Raw genomic sequence first — 7,911 nt, 5'->3', positions numbered from 1 at the left:
ATCCCCTCTCCTCGCGCACCAGGAAACAAAGAGGGAAGAAAAACTCTCTTGCCTCTTCGGCAGCTCCAGACCTTTTCCCAGACTCCCTCCCAGCTAGCCATGGTGCACTAACCCACTGCAGGCTGTGTTCACGCCGCCAACCCCAGTCCTCTCCCTGCGCTCCGACCCAATCCCGAGCCTCAGCTCCCACCCCCGCTCGCCCTGGCGGGTGAGGAGACAAGCCTCTCGGGCTGGTGAGTGCTGGCCGGCCCTGATCCTCTGTGCGGGAATCTCTCTGCTTTGCCCTCCGCACCCCTGTTGCTGTGCTCTCTGCCGCGGCTCCGAAGCTTTCCCCCTGCGCCACCCACAGTCTCTGCCCGAGAAGGGGCTTCCTAGCGTGTGGAAACCTTTCCTCCTTCACAGCTTTCTCCCACTGGTGCAGGTCCCGTCCCTATCCTTTTGTCTCTGCTCATTCTTGCCTTTTGGGAGGTCTGAGGTCTTCTGCCAGTGTTCAGTAGGTGTTCTGTAGGAGCTGTTCCATGTGTAGATGTATTTCTGGTGTATCTGTGGGGAGGAGGATGATCTCCGCGTCTTACTCTTCCGCCATCTTGTTATTCTTTTTTTTATCCTTGTGGCTTTAATTTTTCAAGAACCTTGGAGTGAAAGAGGACCACCTTTCTGATTCTTCATTTTAAAGAGCACTTCTAATATTTTCCTATTAGGATGGTATATATTTCAGATTTTAAAAATATATCCTTTATCAAGTTAAGTTTCCTTCTACTCCTAGTTTGCTAATTCTTTTTTTTAATTATGGATTAATGGAGTGGTTTTCCTTTCATATTTATAGTATATCTCTTTTAGTGTGTTGATGTGGTAATATTTATGTATTTTCTAATTTTTCTGACCATATTCATTTTTTTAAATCTTTAAATTTATTTTCCCTCAATACTGTATTTTTTATACAATTTTAAAAGTTACTTTCATTTACAGTTGTTACAAAATATTGACTCTATTCCCGTGTTGTGTAACACATCCTTGAGCCTGTCTTACACCCAATAGCTTGTGCCTCCCACTCCCCCATCCATATATTGCCCCCCCACCACTGGTAACCACTAGTTTATTCTGTGAGTCTGCATCTTTTTTTGTTATATTCACTAGTTTGTTGTATTTTTTAGATTCCACATACAAGTGATATCATACAGTACTTATCTTTCTCTGTCTGACTTATTTCACTTATCATAATGCCCTCCAAGTCCATCCATGTTGCTACAAATGGCAAAATTTCATTCTTTCTTATGGCTGAGTAGTATTCCATTGTACATATACACCACATCTTCCTTATCCATTCATCTGTTGATGGACACTTAGGTCGCTTCCATGTCTTGGCAATTGTAAATAATTCTGCCATGAACATTGGGGTGTATCTTTTTGAATTAGTGTTTTTTTGGGGTTTTTGTTTTTGTTTTTGCTTTTTGGATATATATCCAGGACTGGAATTGCTGAGTCATATGGTAGCTCTATTTATAGTGTTTTAAGAATCCTCCATACTCTTTTCCATAGTGGCTGAACCAATTTACCTTCCTACTAACAGTGTACAAGGGTTCCCTTTTCTCCACAATCTCACCAATATTTGTTATTTGTGTTCTCTTTGATGATAGCTGTTCTAAACAAGTGTGAGGTGATATATCATTGTAGTTTTGATTTGCATTTCCTTGATGATTAGCAATGTTGAACATCCTTTCATATGCCTGGTGGCCATCTGCATTTCTTCTTTGGAAAAATGTATTTTCTAATTTTAAAACATCCTTGCAGGGCTTCCCAGGTGGCGCAGTAGTTGAGAGTCCACCTGCCGATGCAGGGGACACGGGTTCGTGCCCCGGTCCGGGAAGATCCCACATGCCGCAGAGCGGCTGGGCCCGTGAGCCATGGCCGCTGAGCCTGCACGTCCGGAGTCTGTGCTCCGCAACAGGAGAGGTCACAACAGTGAGAGGCCCGCGTACCGCAAAAAACAAAACAAACAAACAAAAAAACATCCTTGCATACCTGAGATAAACCCAACTTGATAATAGTGTATTATCTTTTTTATACACTAAAGGAGTTGAGTTGCTAATGTTTTATTTAGGATTTTTTTGTATTTATATTCATGAGTAAAATGGACCTTTAATTTCCCTTTCTCATACAGTCCTTAACTGGTTTGCCTATCAAGATTTTACTGGCTCCATATAAATGAAAAGGCTAATATTCATCTTTTTCTAGTCTCTGAAATAATTTGTAAAAGATTCAGATGATCTGTTCCTTAAAAGTTTGGTGGAACTTGCCAATAAATCCATCTTGTCCTGGGGTTTTCTTCCTGTGAATATTTTAAACTAATGCTTCAATTTTTTAAAGAGTCTTTGCCTTACGTATAGTTATGTCTTCTTTTATACAGTTACCAACTTATGTCTTCTCTCTCTCTTTTTTTTTTTGATCAGTCTATTGTGAGGTTGGTGTTTTCAAAACTTAATTTTCTTTATCTTTTTTTAATCGAAGTATAGTTCATTTACAATGTTGTGTTTTTTTCAGGTGTACAGCAAAGTGATTCAGATATGTATATATTTCTTTTTCAGATTCTTTCCCATTATAGGTTATTTCAAGATATTGAGTAGAGTTCCCTGTGCTATACAGTTGGTGCTTGTTGTTTATTTTATATATAGTAGTGTGTTTATGTTAATCCCAAACTCCTAATTTATCCCTCCCTCTTTATCTTTGTTTTTTGTTTGTTTGTTTTCTCATTCAAAACCACTCAGACAGCATTCTCTCCCTCTTACTCTCCCAAAGGAAGAGAAGAAGGATTATCACTGGCTAATGGCAGTTGCAGAAGCAACACCTAGAGCTGGCTTCATGTTCAGGAGAGAATGCTGTACCTCTTCCTTGTGGTTTTGGATGCTCTACACATTCAGAGAAACTTGTCTAATAACGAAATATACAAATGATCCCCCAAATATTTTACCTTTGTTTTTTAATTTGCTGATTTCTGCTCAAAGTTTTAGTACTTCAGTATCCCTAAAGTACTTTTAGATTTATTCTGTAATTTTTCTAATTTTTAAGTTGGGCACTTCGTTCCTAGTGGATTTGCCTTGTTGGAATTTTAGTTCTCTTAAGTTTATGTCATGGGCTCTGGGAGGATTCCAGCAGTTTCAGACATGGAAAGGATCAATAGTCAAGACAGGCTCCTGCTGTGGCTGGTGTGGGCCCCTCCCACAAAGGACCAGCAGGGACTCTATCTGGGGGTTGTTTCAAAATGTGAGTTCAGTATTTCAGTGTGCTCTTGGCTTAATTATTCTTTTTTTTTTTTTCTTCTTGTACTATTTGTTAGATCACAGAACTGTTAACTGTGTGGAGCTGCTAGAATTTAGAGAGAATGTAGTCCTTGTGCTTCAGATGAGAATCATACAGAAGTGAAGTGGTGTTACCTAAAGTCACACAACAGTTTAGGAACCACGTGAAGGCCAGGTCATGAGACTGTATAGCCTGTGCTCTTCCTGCTGAGCCAAGCACCCCTCAGCACAGAAGAGTGTGCATTTTACAGTGTCAAGGTCACCTGCATGACCTTGTTCAAATATGATCCCCATACAGCCTCTTTTTGTGGTTCCAGAAAATGCATTTGGGGGAAAGTGTGACATGAACAGTAAAATTATGAAACTGGCTTGGCTGGCGAGTGCTTGCTCATGTGTTTTGTTTTGCTCACCATCATTGATCCAATCTTTATTTGTTACCATTGTGTGCCAAGGATTTATCCTGCAGCATTTCAATATGAAATGAAGTCTCACTTTGAACATTTTTCTTTTTACCTTTTGACTTCCGAGAAGGGAGGAAGGGAAACAGTAAAGAGATGAGGGGTTTACTAAGCAAACAACCATTTATCTTGAACTTTGTGGCACAGATCCCGTGTTGCTTCTTACAATACAAAAGCTGACAATACATGTTTCTGAAGCAAGGTAAAATCGGTGCTTAGAAATGATGTTTCCTGCATGCTCATTTTAAAGGAAAGAAATAGCGTTTATCTTAATTCTGCTGAGGTCTTTTCTGTATCCCTTCTGGGCTTTTAATATTTTTTCAAAGACATGTCCTAGATTATGAATTGGCTCATGGGGCAGAGGTCTCCCCGAAGCCCCTGGTTGTTAATAGCCTTAAGAGAGGTGTTGCACAAGTTCTAAACATTCTGGGTTTGAAGCCAAGTATTGGGTGGCTGTATTGCTTTTGCAGCTGTAGCTTAAATTAGAAACATTCTTCCTTCTTGACAGAAAGTTTACAGAGATCCAGATATTTTTCACTTTCTTTTTTTTTTTTTTTTTTTTTTTTTGCGGTACGCGGGCCTCTCACTGTTGTGACCTCTCCCGTTGTGGAGCGCAGGCTCACCGGCCATGGCTCACGGGCCCAGCCGCTCCGCAGCATGTGGTATCTTCCCGGACCGGGGCACGAACCCGTGTCCCCTGCGTCGGCAGGCGGACTCTCAACCACTGCGCCACCAGGGAAGCCCTCACTTTCTTTTTTTAATTGAATTATTATTAACATACAATATTATGTTAGCTTCAGGTGTACAACATAGTGATTTGATGTTTTTATACATTATGAAATGATCATCACTGTACCAAAGTTGTTACACTATTATTGACTATATACCCTATGTGTGTGTACATTACACCCCTGGAAGTTTGTACCACTTAATCTACTTCACCTGTGTCATCCATTCCCCATCCCCCAGGCCTCCTCTGGCGATAACCAGTTTGCTCTCTGTACCTAAGAGTCTGTTTCAATTTTGTTTTGTTTGTTCATTTGTTTTGTTCTTTAGATTCCACATATAAGTGAAATCAGACAGTATTTGTTTTTCTCTGTCTTATTCCATCCATAGAAGAATGGATAAACAAGATGTATATACACAATGAAATATTACTAAGCCATAAAAAAATAATGAAATCTTGACATTTGCAACAACATGGATGGACCTTGAGGGTATTATGCTAAGAGATTCAAATATTTTTAAAGGCTTTTTATAGCGTATAACTTCTGGGAAAAGTGTATTAGCCTCAGCTTGCTTGAATCAGAATGAATGGAGTACTAAAAATTCTGACTAAAGAGTGAATGGAGTACTAAAAATTCTGATTAAACAGATCTGTACCATTGAGAGTGAGAGTGTTTCTATAAAAAGAAGCAATCAATCTGACTGTTGCTATATTAAGCTGGGGTGTGCCATGAATTTAAGTTTTATGTTGTTACTTTATATATCTCCTTCATTCTCCCCTAATGTCTCTGAGTATTTACAATTTTTATTTCAAATATTTAGATATTTTAAAATTTTTGGTATGTAAATCCATAGGCAATCCATCCATGTTTTGATGTGGTAAAAATGAACTAAAGCCTCCCCAGCATTAACTAAGAGATTTAGTGCCCCCTCTCTCCATACTAGTCCTTTGTGTGGTTTGGCACACACACAAAACAAGGCACATAAGCACTTCAAGAGCCCCTTCCACTGGGCTTCCACATTGTATAGCCATACAGCACACCAGATTTTGCATTCCATTTAAAGGCTTCAAGAAAATTGTTTTACAAAGTTAGCAGAAGGAAAGAAATTATAAAGATCAGATCAGAAATAAGTAAATGAAAAAGAAATGAAGGAAATAATAGCAAAGACCAATAAAACTAAAATCTTGTTCTTTGAGAAGATAAACAAAATTGATAAACCATTAGCCAGACTCATCCAGAATAAAAGGGAGAACACTCAAATCAATAGAATTAGAAATGAAAAAGAAGTAACAGCTGAAACTGCATATTACTATATGCCAATAAAATGGACAACCTGGAAAAAATGGACAAATTCTTAGAAAAGCATAGCCTTCTAAGACTGAACCCGGAAGAAACCGAAAATATAAACAGACCAATCACAAGCACTGAAATTGAAACTGTGATTAAAAATCTTCCAACAAACAAAAGCCCAGGATCAGACGGCTTCACAGGTGAAGACTATCAAACATTTAGAGAAAAGTTAACACCTATCCTTCTCAAACTCTTCCAAAATATAGCAGAGGGAGGAACACTCCCAAACTCATTCTATGAGGCCACCATCACCCTAATACCAAAACCAGACAAAGATGCCACAAAAAAAGGAAACTACAGGCTGATATCACTGCTGAACATAGATGCAAAAATCCTCAACAAAATACTAGGAAACAGAATCCAACAGCACATTAAAAGATTCATACAAAATGATCAAGTGGGATTTATCCCAGGAATGCAAGGATTCTTCAATATATGCAAATAAATCAATGTGATATACCATATTAAACTGAAGGAGAAAAACCATATGGTCATCTCAATAGATGCAGAAAAAGCTTTTAACAAAATTCAATGCCCATTTATGATAAAAACCCTCCAGAAAGTAGGCATAGTGGGAACTTACCTCAACATAATAAAGACCATATATGACAGATCCACAGCCAACATCGTTCTCAGTGGTGAGAAACTGAAACCATTTCCATTAAGATCAGGAACAAGACAAGGTTTCCCACTCTTACCACTGTTACTCAACATATTTTTGGAAGTTTTAGCCACAGAAATCAGAGAAGAAATAAAAGGAATCCAAATTTGAATAGAAGAAGTAAACCTGTCACTGTTTGCAGCTGACATGATACTATACATAGAGAATCCTAAAGATGCTACCAGAAAACTACTAGAGCTAATCAATGAATTTGGTAAAGTAGCAGGATACAAAATTAATGCACAGAAATCTCTTGCATGCCTATACACTAATGATGAAAAACCTGAAAGAGAAACTAAGGAAACACTTCCATTTACCATTACAACAAAAAGAATAAAAGGCCTAGGAATAAACCTACCTAAGGAGTCAAAAGACCTTTATGCAGAAAACTATAAGACACTGATGAAAGAAATTAAAGATGATACAAACAGATGGAAAGATATACCATGTTCTTGGATTATCAACATTGTGAAAATGACTCTACTACCCAAAGCAATCTACAGATTCAATGCAATCCCTATCAAACTACCAATGGCATTTTTCACAGAACTGGAGTAAAACATTTCACAATTTGTATGGAAACACAAGGGACCCTGAATAGCCAAAGCAATCCTGAGAAAGAAAAACGGAGCTGGAGGAATCAAGCTCCTGCACTTCAGACTATACTACAAAGCTACAGTAATCAAGACAGTATGTTACTGGCACAAAAACAGAAAAATAGATCAATGGAACAGGATAGAAAGCCCAGAGATAAACCCACGCACATATGGTCACCTTATCTTTGATAAAGGAGGCAGGAATGTACAGTGGAGAAAAGACAACCTCTTCAATAAGTGGTGCTGGGAAAACTGGACAGCTACATGTAAAAGAATGAAATTAGAACACTCCCTAACACCATACACAAAAATAAACTCAAAATGGATTAAAGACCTAAATGTAAGGCCAGACACTGTCAAACTCTTAGAGGAAAACATAGGCAGAACACTCCATCACATAAATCACAGAAAGATCCTTTTTGACCCACCTCCTAGAGAAATGGAAATATAAACAAATGGGACCTAATAAAACTTAAAACGTTTTGTACAGCAAAGGAAACCATAAAGAAGACGAAAAGGAAACCCTCAGAATGGGAAAAAATATTAGCAAATGAAGCAACTAACAAAGGATTAATCTCCAAAACTTACAAGCAGCTCAATATCAAAAACAAAAACAACCCAATCCAAAAATGGGCAGAAGACCTAAATAGACATTTCTCCAAAGAAGATATACAGATTGCCAACAAACACATGAAAGGATGCTGAACATCACTGATCTTTAGAGAAATGCACATCACAACTACAATGAGGTATCACCTCACACTGGTCAAAATGGCCATTATCCAAAAATCTACAAATAATAAATGCTGGAGAGGGTGTGGA

The 7,911-nt window shown here is 38.4% G+C and overlaps 1 non-coding gene across 1 annotated transcript; it reads right to left on the bottom strand.

The window, feature by feature from the left end:
* Positions 1-2,756: 2,756 nt before the first annotated feature.
* On the bottom strand, positions 2,757-2,972 carry LOC115802708 (small nucleolar RNA U3). The gene has a single exon (XR_004023233.2). It is a non-coding gene; the product is annotated as a small nucleolar RNA U3 (small nucleolar RNA).
* Positions 2,973-7,911: the final 4,939 nt, after the last annotated feature.

This window comes from Delphinapterus leucas, chromosome 4 (genome assembly GCF_059928025.1).
Source record: "Delphinapterus leucas isolate spDelLeu-1000000601 "Yukka" chromosome 4, BTC_Dleu_Yukka2, whole genome shotgun sequence".
In the NCBI taxonomy this organism is placed as follows: domain Eukaryota; kingdom Metazoa; phylum Chordata; class Mammalia; order Artiodactyla; family Monodontidae; genus Delphinapterus; species Delphinapterus leucas.
This window is presented reverse-complemented; position numbering and strand designations above follow the sequence as displayed.